A 12,113-nucleotide genomic window follows, 5' to 3' on the forward strand; every position below is an offset into this window, starting at 1 on the left:
ATATTCTGTGATACCCTCACACAAAAGTGAAATAGTGGCCTGTTGTAAACAATGGCTAGGAGGGACAAAATTACTCTTCAAGCAGAGGTTGGTGGGGATAATTGTGACTTTATTAGTACATGTATATACCCTATTTTTTGAGTGCGAACAGAAAATGGGGCATGTCACAATCACCCCCAACACCCCCACCACCCACACACACAACCTCTGCTTGGAAATTAGGTTGGGCAGGATGCACCATTATGCGTTAAAAACTTTTTATTATATGATCACTTGTATCACTGTCAATCCCACCCTTCCTGCTAAAATTGAAATTAGCCAACAATATCATTGCCATAGGCTGGAGTCTAAGCTGAGCTCTAGATGCCATACATGTCACTGGGCTAGTTTTAGATCAATTTGCTTCATATGTTTTCAATTACATTATGCAGTAGCCTGTGTCCCATCCTAGCTACTGTTTTGGGTGCTCCTATACTCCCTCTTCATAAACTTTTATGAATCCCAGTAAACTATTTCGGATGGTACCCAGGCTATGGTACTGTCAGTTTCAGGTCTTTTCGAATACTCGTAAAGTTTACATTGTTATGCATACTTTGACGACTTCTACCTTGAAAAAAGATCACCATAAGTTGGTCTACAAATTTATCTATACGTTTCAGCAGTGGTCATACATCAGTCGTCTTCCTGGAGGAAATTTGGTTTTTCATGGCACGTGCGTTTATTGCCATGGTCGCCAGAAGGCGTAGCTATGTGGCGTTCTCTGCGCCGGGTTTTCTACCCTGCAGTTCAAGGACGACCTGCAAGATGATGTTGTTGCACCAAAATAGCAAACCATATCGGTAAATTTCATATGCGTAGTAGCTGGAGTTTCGCAATCACAGCGAGGCCTTGAGCCACATAAACAAACCCCTAACTAATCTACTGCTAAAAGCTCCCCGCCTTCTGCATCGCTGGTTTGCACTTGAAAATATGTCTCTAAAGGAAACACTTCGTGCTATTCCGAGTCCCTTTCTTCTTAAGCATTATTTGTATTTCTTACCTCCACTGCTAACTGCTCTTTAACTCTGTTTGTAAACATGCTAGAATCTAAGTCGTATTGACCTAAGGGCTGGGCGTGCATTTCCATTTCGCTGCCACGTTTGGACATTCGCCAGCATATGGCCTTCGCGAGGATGCCTTTAAGCCATCAATGTCATTTCTTGTCTTCGTTGTTTGACGTCTTGTTTTCTGGGCGGCTGGTGAGGTGAGGTGGTAGCGCTATTGCGCAACTCTATCAAGTCGAACAGGAACAACTGTACAGGTGTGTTAACGCGTGTGGAGAGATCAAGCTCACGGTGACATGTCCACAGCTGAAATCACCTGCTCTTACAGGTGCTGCCACCTGCCCTTGACAGGCGCTGAACTCTGATTTGTGAATACCATGACCTTGCCATCCTCCATTCAGCAACTTGCTTCACACCACGCCGTGACCTGCATTTGCACTCAGACCTTCGGTTGTGTGTATCAGTCTAAACGTTCTGTAGGTCGCCTTTGCTTTGGCTCGTTTACAGGAGTCCCTGGGTACTCACAGGGGTCATTATCGGCAAAGGTCGGAACATGTCTCAAGGCGAGGTCACTTCTTCTTTCGGTGCGCAGTTAATCACGTAAAGCCCTGTTCCCTTCCGTTCTTCGGATGTAGGGGAGGGGGCAGTCTGTCATTTAGTATCATTTATCTTTCTTGTCATCCTCATCACTGTACTTTTGGCAGTTTTTCATGTGTGTTAAGGTCAATTCCTTCTAATCTTTTGAAATCCTGAGGGGAGTAGTTCTTATTGCAGATGACACACAAACTCTCTCTATATATCTCTCTGTCTCTTTCTCTTTATCTCTCTCTATCCCTGCTAACTTTTGAGGTTCTCTTTTCAAGGACAGCATACTTTATGTAGATGGAAACAGAATCGTGGTACTTGTACTTAGGATCAAAGGGTAACCCTCAGTTGGCCATACAAAACGCCAAGGCTGCCTGGCTATCAGCCCGGATCTGTGTACACACGCGCTGTAAATGGCGGGATCAGGCCGACTCCCGCTGACTCGGCTCCGGAGTCGAGGAGAGGCACGCGCCCTGGCAAGGAGCCATCCGCCCCGCTGGCGGGGTTTAGGGGACAGGTGGGATGGACGAGCTTTTAATAGACGACCTTCAGAACGAGCTGACAGACTTTTCAATTAAACCCGTCCGCGAGTGTTGCGCAACACTTTCCCTTTGTCGACGTTCAAGGATGACATCGTTGACTGTGTCCTAAATCAGCGCGTGTACATGTTGACTTTTTCAGTGAACGATCGTCCCTCTCGGCGTGTATTCCTGTCCCCAGATAGTTTGGTGACTGGAATGTCCTCTTCAATTAGCGAAAACCAACTGTTTTTCTTGATTTGTAATTGATAGCGCTCACCTTTCCCCAGCCTCTAGCGTCCTGATCTGACCCCGGCGTTCCGATCGTCCCAAAAACTAGATCCCGAGACAGGCTGGAGCTCCAGCCAGACTAAAACCGGAAAGTCCACGGCGCGTGCTGAACGAACTTGATATTCTGCTGCCCACCATTGGACAGGTTCGCCTGGGCATGTGTTTATGTTCCCAGTTACGTAATGCCAAAATAAGAAGGGCCAAACGTCGATCAGTTGGAGTCCCTCTCTAGCGCATATCGTGTATGCAGCGCACCTGAACAAACTCGCCGAGGAAACTCGAGAAGTGACATGAGAAGAAATTAAACAAAGTGTCTGAAGTCTACCTGACTAGTGTTTCATCATCAGTGAACACGTTAGTACTCCATGGCTACAATGTCGAGACCTGCAGGCTTCCGAACTTCGGTAGTACCCCCTTGGCCCCCTTCATATCATTATTCCGACCACAATGCTGTGTCTGGTCTTTAGCAATGATGTTATACGATATAGGTGTAGACAAGGATTTTGAAATGATAGGAGCGAACTTCACAGTCATATTTCTCCTCCAGTCAGACCTGGTGAGGCGGATGCAATTGAAAAACGTTATCCACCAATCATCTTTTCAGTCGATTTATTGGTCATGCCTGAATATAACTATGCCTAGAGCTTTCTTTCCGACTTTTCAGAAATGTTTTCCAGGAGTTATGCGAAATACAAAGAAAATGTTATCGTTGTAGGTCAGTGTGACAGTGATGATTTTCTTTACCTGATCATGACCTAGACTTTTGCTGATAAGTGCAAAGAGTACTTGAAACTTACACACTTAACGTTACATAAAAGACATAACATTGACGCTGGTATCAGCCATAAACTCATCAAGAGAACCTTGAGAATGGTTCAAGAGTCTAAAACATATGAATCAAAAAGGGAGTCTTAGTCTGTTTCTAGATCTAAAGCACTTCATGGAGAGCAAAAGACAGGTCGTTATATGTACAGACACAAGGGACCGGTATAATCTTAATTGCATGAGCTATGCTTTGTGGATTTGATTTTATGGATGGCATCCTATGGTAACCCCAAAACTGACGCGAGCGTGCGAATAAAAAAAAGGTTGGTAAAAAAGTTGTTGTTTTTATTGATCGATCAACAAAGTACAGAACAGGACAGAGAGGTGGACTTAATTATGTATAAATAACCTATGGAATAGACTGCAGGTGCTGATGCGAAGACGTGTGAGGAGGATGCAAAAAAGTTGCCTTCATTATCACATGGAATGCCAATGTCGATTCCAAAATTGAAGAATAAGATGTGAAATAACAATAATGAGTAATCCATTATTAGATATAGCATACTTTTTGTGTTTAGCTATTTGTTCAACCTTCCTGACCACTTAGGTATCATATTGAAGGCAACTCTTCTTTTTTTGCCCAACGTTTTTTATCCGCACGCTCGCATCAGTTTTGGGGTTCCCAGAGGATGTCATCTAGGTTATCAAATCAACATGGCATTTAAAGTATGAAAACGGAGTCTATGTCTCCACCATACATTCATCAAAAACGTCCCCCTGCCCTACAAAGTAGCAGGTCATCCTATGCCCGACGATAGGCGCTCTCTTACCGAGCACTACACAGTTATGGGTCTGAAGGTTGCTGGTTTAACGTAATTACTGTTGTCTGGTCCCGCGTCCATCGGCAACCCTGGTCAGGACGACATGACCCCGCATAGCCTGTGTCAGGGATCGCCCTTCCCTGGTAGCCTTTAGTTCAACCCCTCATCTAGTGCTGATCGCATCAGGTCTAGTGATAATTTTTCATTTTAATTGCAACGATGCCATGCAAACAAGGCAAGGCGCAACACTAGCGACGTTTCTTTGCATTGGCCACTGCCGATGTTAACCGATGAGCCGCCCTTGGGTGTAACAAACCAGTAATATTGTACAGACGTCGCGGCCACAGGCCTGTATTTTTCAGCTACTCACGCCGGAATTTTCCATAAGTGTAGTGGGTTCATTAACGTGCAAGATGTGTGAATCTCCTCAAACACGAGCTATGGGACCTCCATTAAATGCCCTGTCCGAGGGACGGTCTTATCCAAAACTAGACAACAGTGTGTTAACTGCATTTCCCAAGGGCAAAAGATCGGTAGAGTATCGAAGGATTCGAACCCACAACCTCTGGGCCATGGGCCAAAAGCCCCCGCCGCTACGCCACACCATGTGGTTAAGACTGGTTAAGCCGGCTCAAGACCACCCTCACACACAGGGTCGACTCTATTCCTTCCGATATCACAGGCATTGCCGCGAGAGTCTGCCCTATGTATGTTGGAGGGTGATTAAGACCGGACTGTAAAGTGTAAGCTATGATGCACTGACGCCGAAATGGACGCCAACTCTGTTTTATACGTTTGGTGGGATTTTTAACACGATCGAAGTGTGGCTCTCTTCAAACACTTGCCGCCTATATGACGTTCACAGCTACCGATGCCCTTTACTGTGATGCTACAATTAGAGTGACGTGTCAACATCAAACCTTAGTCCCGCTTTTCACATGACGTACGGCAGATCTACTGAGTAATAGCTTTGCCAGACCCCCAATCGTTAACGTAATTGAACGAACGCCGCGGGTCCGGACTGTGTCACAGCTTTATGATGATGTACATTTCACCATTCTTACATATTGACCTGTCTTTTCCTGGTGCTGAATGAAAACCATACGCAGTACCACTATACCTGTCCCTGTTGCTGAATAATAGTCATACGCAGTACTGTTACACCTGTCCCTCCATGGCAAACTTGTATGGTAGCCTTTGATACATAGTACCATGGTACCTGTCCCTGGCGCTGAATAATAGTCATACGCAGCACCGTGGTACCGGCTCTGATGCTGAATAATAACCATACATAATGCCGTGGTACCTGTCCCTGGTGCTGAATAATAGCCATACGTAGTACCGTGGTACCTGTCCACGGTGCTGAATAATAACCATAGGTAGTACTGTGGTACCTGTCCCTGAATAATAACCAAACGTAGTACCGTGGTACCTGTCCTGGTGCTGAATGATAACTATAACGTTACGTAGTGCCGTGGTGCCTGTCCCCGGTTGTGAAGGATGGTTATATATGCATAGTGACATGGTATCTGTCCCTGGTGCTGAAGAATAGCCATATATAGTACCATTGCACTTGTCTCTTGTACTGAATGATAGTCATTCATGCATAGTACCGTGGAGCTGAATGGCACTCAACGTGCAACCAAAAAATGACCCAGTGTTTGGTACAGCACTTTACTGACTCTTGGGCGAGGTTAGAATGCACAATCACTTTTCTCAAGTCTTCTACGGTGAATGACCGCGATTGAACTATACCCATCGGTATCCTTATGAATGAAATGTTGTGAGACTCAGACTGACATCTTGGGCGAGACAATCTGTCTCCAGTAGTCAGTGTAGATATATGAATGAAATCACGAGGTCACTACCCCGTTTCTCTGTTAAATATAAAAGTCACGAAATGTTTATTCTAGCTATACGGTTACGGGGTAATTTTGATTGAATCACAAAGTACTTTTGATCCTCACCTACTTTATTAACTGAATATCTCATCGGCATTTTTCTTTACCACCTTTTAGCGCAACTACAATTTCTGAGGATCGGATCTTGGCAGAATTGACGACGCAATGATCTAATTTTTTCATATTAAAACGGTTGGGCAAGGTCTTAGTTAGTACAAATGCGCGAAGACAGATTTAGATCTATTAATATGGACTGTTTGGAAGCTTATATTTCATGCTGCTGCTATTTAGGTTGTACTTGTGTTTTGTTGCAAACAGTGTTAATGTTTGAAACGTGTTCTGTGCCGAATTAACGATATCTGCGCAGCACGACACCAACTATATATAGAGATCTGCCTGTGTCCTACGCGTACGCGCTTGATGTCTTGTCGCAACCAAACAAACTCAAATAAACCGTACGTACATGCGCAGTTCTGTAATACGCACATGTGTGCGATGTAACTAGGTCGGTGACTTTTCGTACGTAGGTAGAAAACGTACTATTCTGTGCAGTCAGCCTGTGTGTCGTGAGGTTTGGTTTCCGGATATGTCCCGGAAATCGGGAAGGGTTACTGGAGGGCGGCTGCAGTTCGCTGGAGTTTGCGTTCGGTCAGCGCGTTGCTTCCCACCATCCCTGTCACACAGCGGGATGAGGAGTGATACCCTTGAAGGGAAGATAACGGGATATCCGTGCAGGCGGGAATGATGGTAATTGCGCAGGGATGTAACGTTAGTAAGGGTAACAAGAGTTTATGGTGGTTGCGCCCGGAAGATCTATGAGTCGGTGATGCGAGGAAGAGAGGTAGAAGCAAGTGAAGGAATATCTGACAAAAAAAGAGGGTAAATGTGGCTACCCCACTAGTATCACTTATACAATTACAAGTTCACAAGGCAACCACGGGACATCTCTTCCCATTTCGGTATTGCCTTGTCATGTGGCCCATCTTCAGAGGAGAGTGACATTTCTTTGATTTTGTCAATTTGTAAATCCGGCGAAAATATATAGACGCGCGCGCACATCTCATCCATCGAATTTACTTGCTGTGGCCTGGCACTTGTTGATTCTGTCAAAGGACACGGAAAGCTGAGAAGAGCAATAAAGAAAATTGATGGCAGGTAGTAGAATAGATGGATGTCTATCCTTACGCAGCTGATAGTACTCAAAACAATTGGGTCAAGGACTTCACGAAAATGTCACGCTGTAGTCTTTCAACGTGGATCCGTTTTGAATGTACCAGTAGTAGTTGGGAGTTATGTTGAGTTCTCCTTTGTCCTGCTGGCGATGCTTTTCTTTACCAATATAGCCTTAATTCCTGTGCTAACTGTTTTATAAAATGATCAACCTCTCCCTCGCTGTTGCTACAGAGTTATTTCTGCATTCAGTGCGTATATCGTACTCTCAAAGCAGAGATTAGGCTCCTGCTGTTTTTAACGCTTTTTAAGTCGTTTTTATCGGGCTTTCTATTTTGTATTGTATCTTGCTGTGTGAAAACCTAATGTTTTAAAGGACTAAAAAAGCGTTAAAAACAGCCGGAGCCTAACCTCTGCTTGGAGAGTAGGTATATTGGTGGTATGACGTGTTCATGTAATTAGAAGAAATATACACTCTGTAAGGAACGCGTATATACACTCCTCCGCTTACAGGTACCATGTATGTATATCTCGAGTACTTGGTCTTCTTTTGTATGCGTGCTGACCTCTCTCCGTGTAGGGCAGGGTTTTGTGCCTACGTGCACAATGTGCCGCACGATGTTCAGTAGGTATACCTTTCACTCACTGTAAGATGTTCAAATTCAACATTGCCTACGTGCGGTCGAGAATAGAACTACGCAATGCGGTTTATGTAGGTGTATACAGCAAATTTAGACTTGAACCTCGTGACATCAGTGATATTCCAGGATGGACTCAATGTACGATACCAAAGAAAGAACATTTGCCTACACGTTATCTGTATCTGTATAGCCTGTATAACGTCTTTCGGCGCAACAAACCAGCTTCGCAGGCACGCGGCGCGGCAGTAGCTGGTCTCAATAGTACGCTTAAGGAAGTTGCACATCTAGCGACAAGTGCTGTTTAAAGCTGTCTAGTGGGGATGCTTTTGCATAGCATTACTGGATGGCAAAAAGCTCCATTCTACTTTAGCTCTAGGAAAATACGAAGATTGATCAACCAATCCTTGGTTGACGTCATAACACTAGTAACAAGTTAGCTGCCATGTGTGAATAAGGCCTAAGGAGTCAAAATCATATCTTCAACTACTTTGATTTCATTGACATCATTGGCAATTCACTACCCACCAAGGCTCACGAGCTCAGCTCGTCTTTTACTCAACTTCGAGCAGAGCCGTTTGACACCAAATATGGTTACAGGCTTCGGGGGAATATCCATATATGGTGATCAGAAGACTGTTCGTTGCAAAGGCACACTGTTGATTACTTTAGATGTGGGAGTAGGTCTAATTTCACTTTCATGCGTTGTGTTTTTTAAGACAAGACTTCAAGAGAAACGTATTTGCCCAAAGCAGTTGATAAGATGTGGAATTTCATATCATCATATTGTATGTTTTTCTAAGCTTCATTGGACAATTCAAACTTACCAATTGGATGCGCTACTAGTAGCATGATCATATTTAGTTCTTGTCGATGGCCTCTGATTGAACGTCACGTTGTGTTTTTTCAAGACAAGACTTAAAAGAGAAACGTGTTTTCTCAAACCCGTTGATAAGATGTGGAACTCTATATCTATATTTTACATATTGCTCAGGTGTATTGGACAATTCAAACTTACTTATTGGATGCCCTGATAGTCGCATGATCATATTCAGTTCTTCTCGAGGCCAAGCCTCTGATTGGACGTCATGATGTGACAACAGAAATGAACATATTACCTCACGTGATCTCTCTATTCCCTCCTACTACGCAGCACGAATTAGAGAAAACCTGTGATTGCTGATGTCTCCGGATCCGCAGGAGTAGGGACAGGCGGCCCGCCAGCGGCTAAACACTCTGTCGTGCGTACGTCAGGCTTTCATCTGCCAGTCGCCCGCCAAGCTACGTTATTAAGTAACATAACAAGATGCTCAGTCATCAGTGAAGCACGTAGGAGGACAGGAAACAAGCTACTCGTCCGACAGGGGCGTTACCCCGTTGCCAGGCAACCAATCACGTCCCCACCCACTTGATCCTTTCAAGTGCCTGACGCACGCAGTTCATCGTTCAAAAGTAATTTATTTTGTTAAGCACTGTGTTATTGTAAAATGAACCGACAGGAAAGTGGCTATTTGTGAGCTAATTGCAGTAGGTACAAATGTACAAAAATGACAGTTATATATACTTGGCAGCACCTGAACCTAAAGCCAACAACTGACAAGCTGCAGGTAGCACTGTAGACACACCGAAGACGCTTCAATTGGGGGTACAGATCATATACTCTTTTGCTACCGAAATACCGATGATAGCTGAGCACGTGGAGGGATGTCTGTAGCCACGCGTCCAAAACACACCCACCTCTCTGCAGTCGGCTCACATTCAGGTCATGTTTCTTTGCAAGCAGTGATTTGTCTTGTCGGCTCTAGAGCAGAGTTGTCATCTTGCCAAAGATCTGAACTTAGCGGCACGTTGCCTCGCCTTCTGCCTCGCAGCCCCTGTAACAAGGAGCTCATCGCTGTAGCAAGCTTATAGAAGTCAAGTATCCTTTCAGTGACTGAGTTACGCCTCATCCAAGTAATGCTATTGCTATATCATTACCACTCAGAAGCATAACATTATAAACACGTGCATAGACACACGTTTTGATTTCATCCACGCGCTGTTCCAGCTAAGACCCTGGATCTTGATATATGCTGCGCAACACCGAGATAGTTGTGGTCAAGCGCAGTGGTACTGTGCAGTATTGGCCGGTTTTTTAGATGTTGGGGAACCTCTTCCCTGAACCTAGCCGGGTCGATCTGGTATTTGTTCCAGATCCAAGACTGTTGGAAAGTAATAGGACTATCTATACCGGTACCAGTACCAGTACCAGTATCAGTCTTTGTTGAAGTTGAATAAGTGCAATAGAGACGATCCGTAACCTTTACCATGATCAATACAAAAGTGCAAGTAACAGTCACGACTACTTAGTTGTGCCAAGGAGGTAATAAGCTCCTTGGTTGTTCGGTGTTATTTCAAGTGGTAGTTCCTTTCCTTACTTCCGACAACCCACGGAGTTCCGTTTCATGACTACTACTGTTCTATTTTTGAATAAGAATTCGAAGTGCGCGGCGGTGAATTGTAAGTAGCGCGCGTAGGTAGGACAGGAAATTGTTAGATCCACAGTCTATCGTTTCCCCTTCCAGGCCTGTCACGAAGAAACAAACGAGCACGACTTCACTTCTTCGGGCAACGAGTGGCAAAATAACCCTTTTCTCTCTCCAAATATGGACGATGAAGCAGAGAAGTTTCCTTCAGACAACCTGTTGGGATCTGCAAGGTTTTCACCCACAGTCCCAGATGGTGAACGCGAGTTCATACAGAGCCTTGACTAGCAGATGTAGCTGTCCTTGGTACTGAAAATACGGTCGCACGAAGAGTTCTTTATGCTTGTTTTCACCCCTTGTTACCTGGATTGGAAATGCAATCACGTAATTCTTTCAAACCAAACCAAACCAAAGCAAAGCAAAGCAAAGCAAAGCAAACCAACTCAACTTACGCAAACCATTCATTCATTCACTGAATTTCATTCACTGTTCACATTTTTGTTTTGTGTAACCCGAGAATGGTGATCACGACTTCCTTTGATCTCTGTTTGGACACCGCTGTTCATTTATAGATCACACATGTGGGGCCCTTCAAACTATTTGCCTGACATTTTCATACTTCGGATGTGAAGACCGTGACACGAAGCTCAAACTAGCCAAGGATTACCTGCGCTCAAAATTAGATCTCCGCATTTTCCAGTGGGAGAGTTTCAGCAAGGCCAGCAGCCGCGCAAATCATGCCATCTGGGGGTCTCTACTTCCGTTCGCGCTCTAACAGAACGCAGGAAGTGCCTTTCACTATTAGCATTTCCTTGTGAATGTAATCCAAAGCTGTGATACGCGTTAGCTAGCATATAAAGCGCATAGGGAACACGGTCATTGTGCGTGAGCCGACAGCAGGTTGTTGAACCTGAAGGGAAAAGTTTTAAAGAACCAGAGCTAGCAGAACAACTTGATGCACTTCTGATTGGTCGTGAGGCAACCCGGGTAGCGTAGCGGGGTAGGCTAACATGAAACACGGCTTGAGTGAGCGAGCTTACGGTTCAGTTTGTCGTACACTAAAGTTCATTTTGAAGGGTGCCAATTGGGACAGAGTACGTTCGCAGTGCTTTTATCAGCCGCGCTACGTTGGTCCGTTCAACAACTCGAGGATTGCCTCTTGATAATCGTTAAGCTTGTCAATGCCATTGACAGACCTTTTTTAGAAAGCCTTTCAGTAAGCCGGTACTACACCATCTTACGCAAGTAACCTTTCAGTCTAAAAAACATAACAGCTGAGTCTGGCGCAGAAAACCGTGCTGTGTGCGGTGTTCGGTGGCGATAGTTTCAATATGGGTACAGTATGTAATTCTGCCAAGTGAGCCCGCCGTTCAGATTTGGCGATCATATATCATTAGAGTGAGTAATCGTATCCGCTGTTCACTGATCCGACGCTTGAAAACGAAGGTGGCAATAGTTTCAATATGGTACAGTGTTTAATTCTGCCAAGAGCCCGTCGATCATATTTGGCGATCATGTATCATTAAAATAGAGTAATCGTATCCACTATCCACTGTTCACGGCGCATATATAGTTTGACAAGGGCAGTACAACCATGGTAGATTTCTTTGACGTGAAATAACTAATCCAAATCGTGGAAACATCGGCAGGGTCAAACAGTTACATCTGTCACACATAATTGCCAAACACTGTTTGTCACTACTTTTTGTTGGCGGGAATGTTATTGTCTTTCGGACTGTCGGCCACTCATATGTTTTGACCTAATAACTGCAATCTAGAGCAAATTTGGCCCACACTATAGACTGCGCACCCACATGCCACGGCGTGCCCAGCGGAAGTGCCCTCTCTAACAAATATAGAACCGCTGGCCCGAAATAGATCGCTTCGGGGATAACAAACCTCAGAATAGACCATCG

At 44.7% G+C, this 12,113-nt stretch overlaps 1 protein-coding gene across 1 annotated transcript in view; it reads right to left on the minus strand.

Moving 5' to 3' along the window:
- Positions 1-12,113, minus strand: part of LOC118409729 (3-oxoacyl-[acyl-carrier-protein] reductase FabG-like) — an 876,245-nt gene that overhangs the window by 89,423 nt on the left and 774,709 nt on the right. The window lies entirely within an intron of this gene.

This window comes from Branchiostoma floridae, chromosome 2, assembly GCF_000003815.2.
Source record: "Branchiostoma floridae strain S238N-H82 chromosome 2, Bfl_VNyyK, whole genome shotgun sequence".
Lineage (NCBI taxonomy): Eukaryota > Metazoa > Chordata > Leptocardii > Amphioxiformes > Branchiostomatidae > Branchiostoma > Branchiostoma floridae.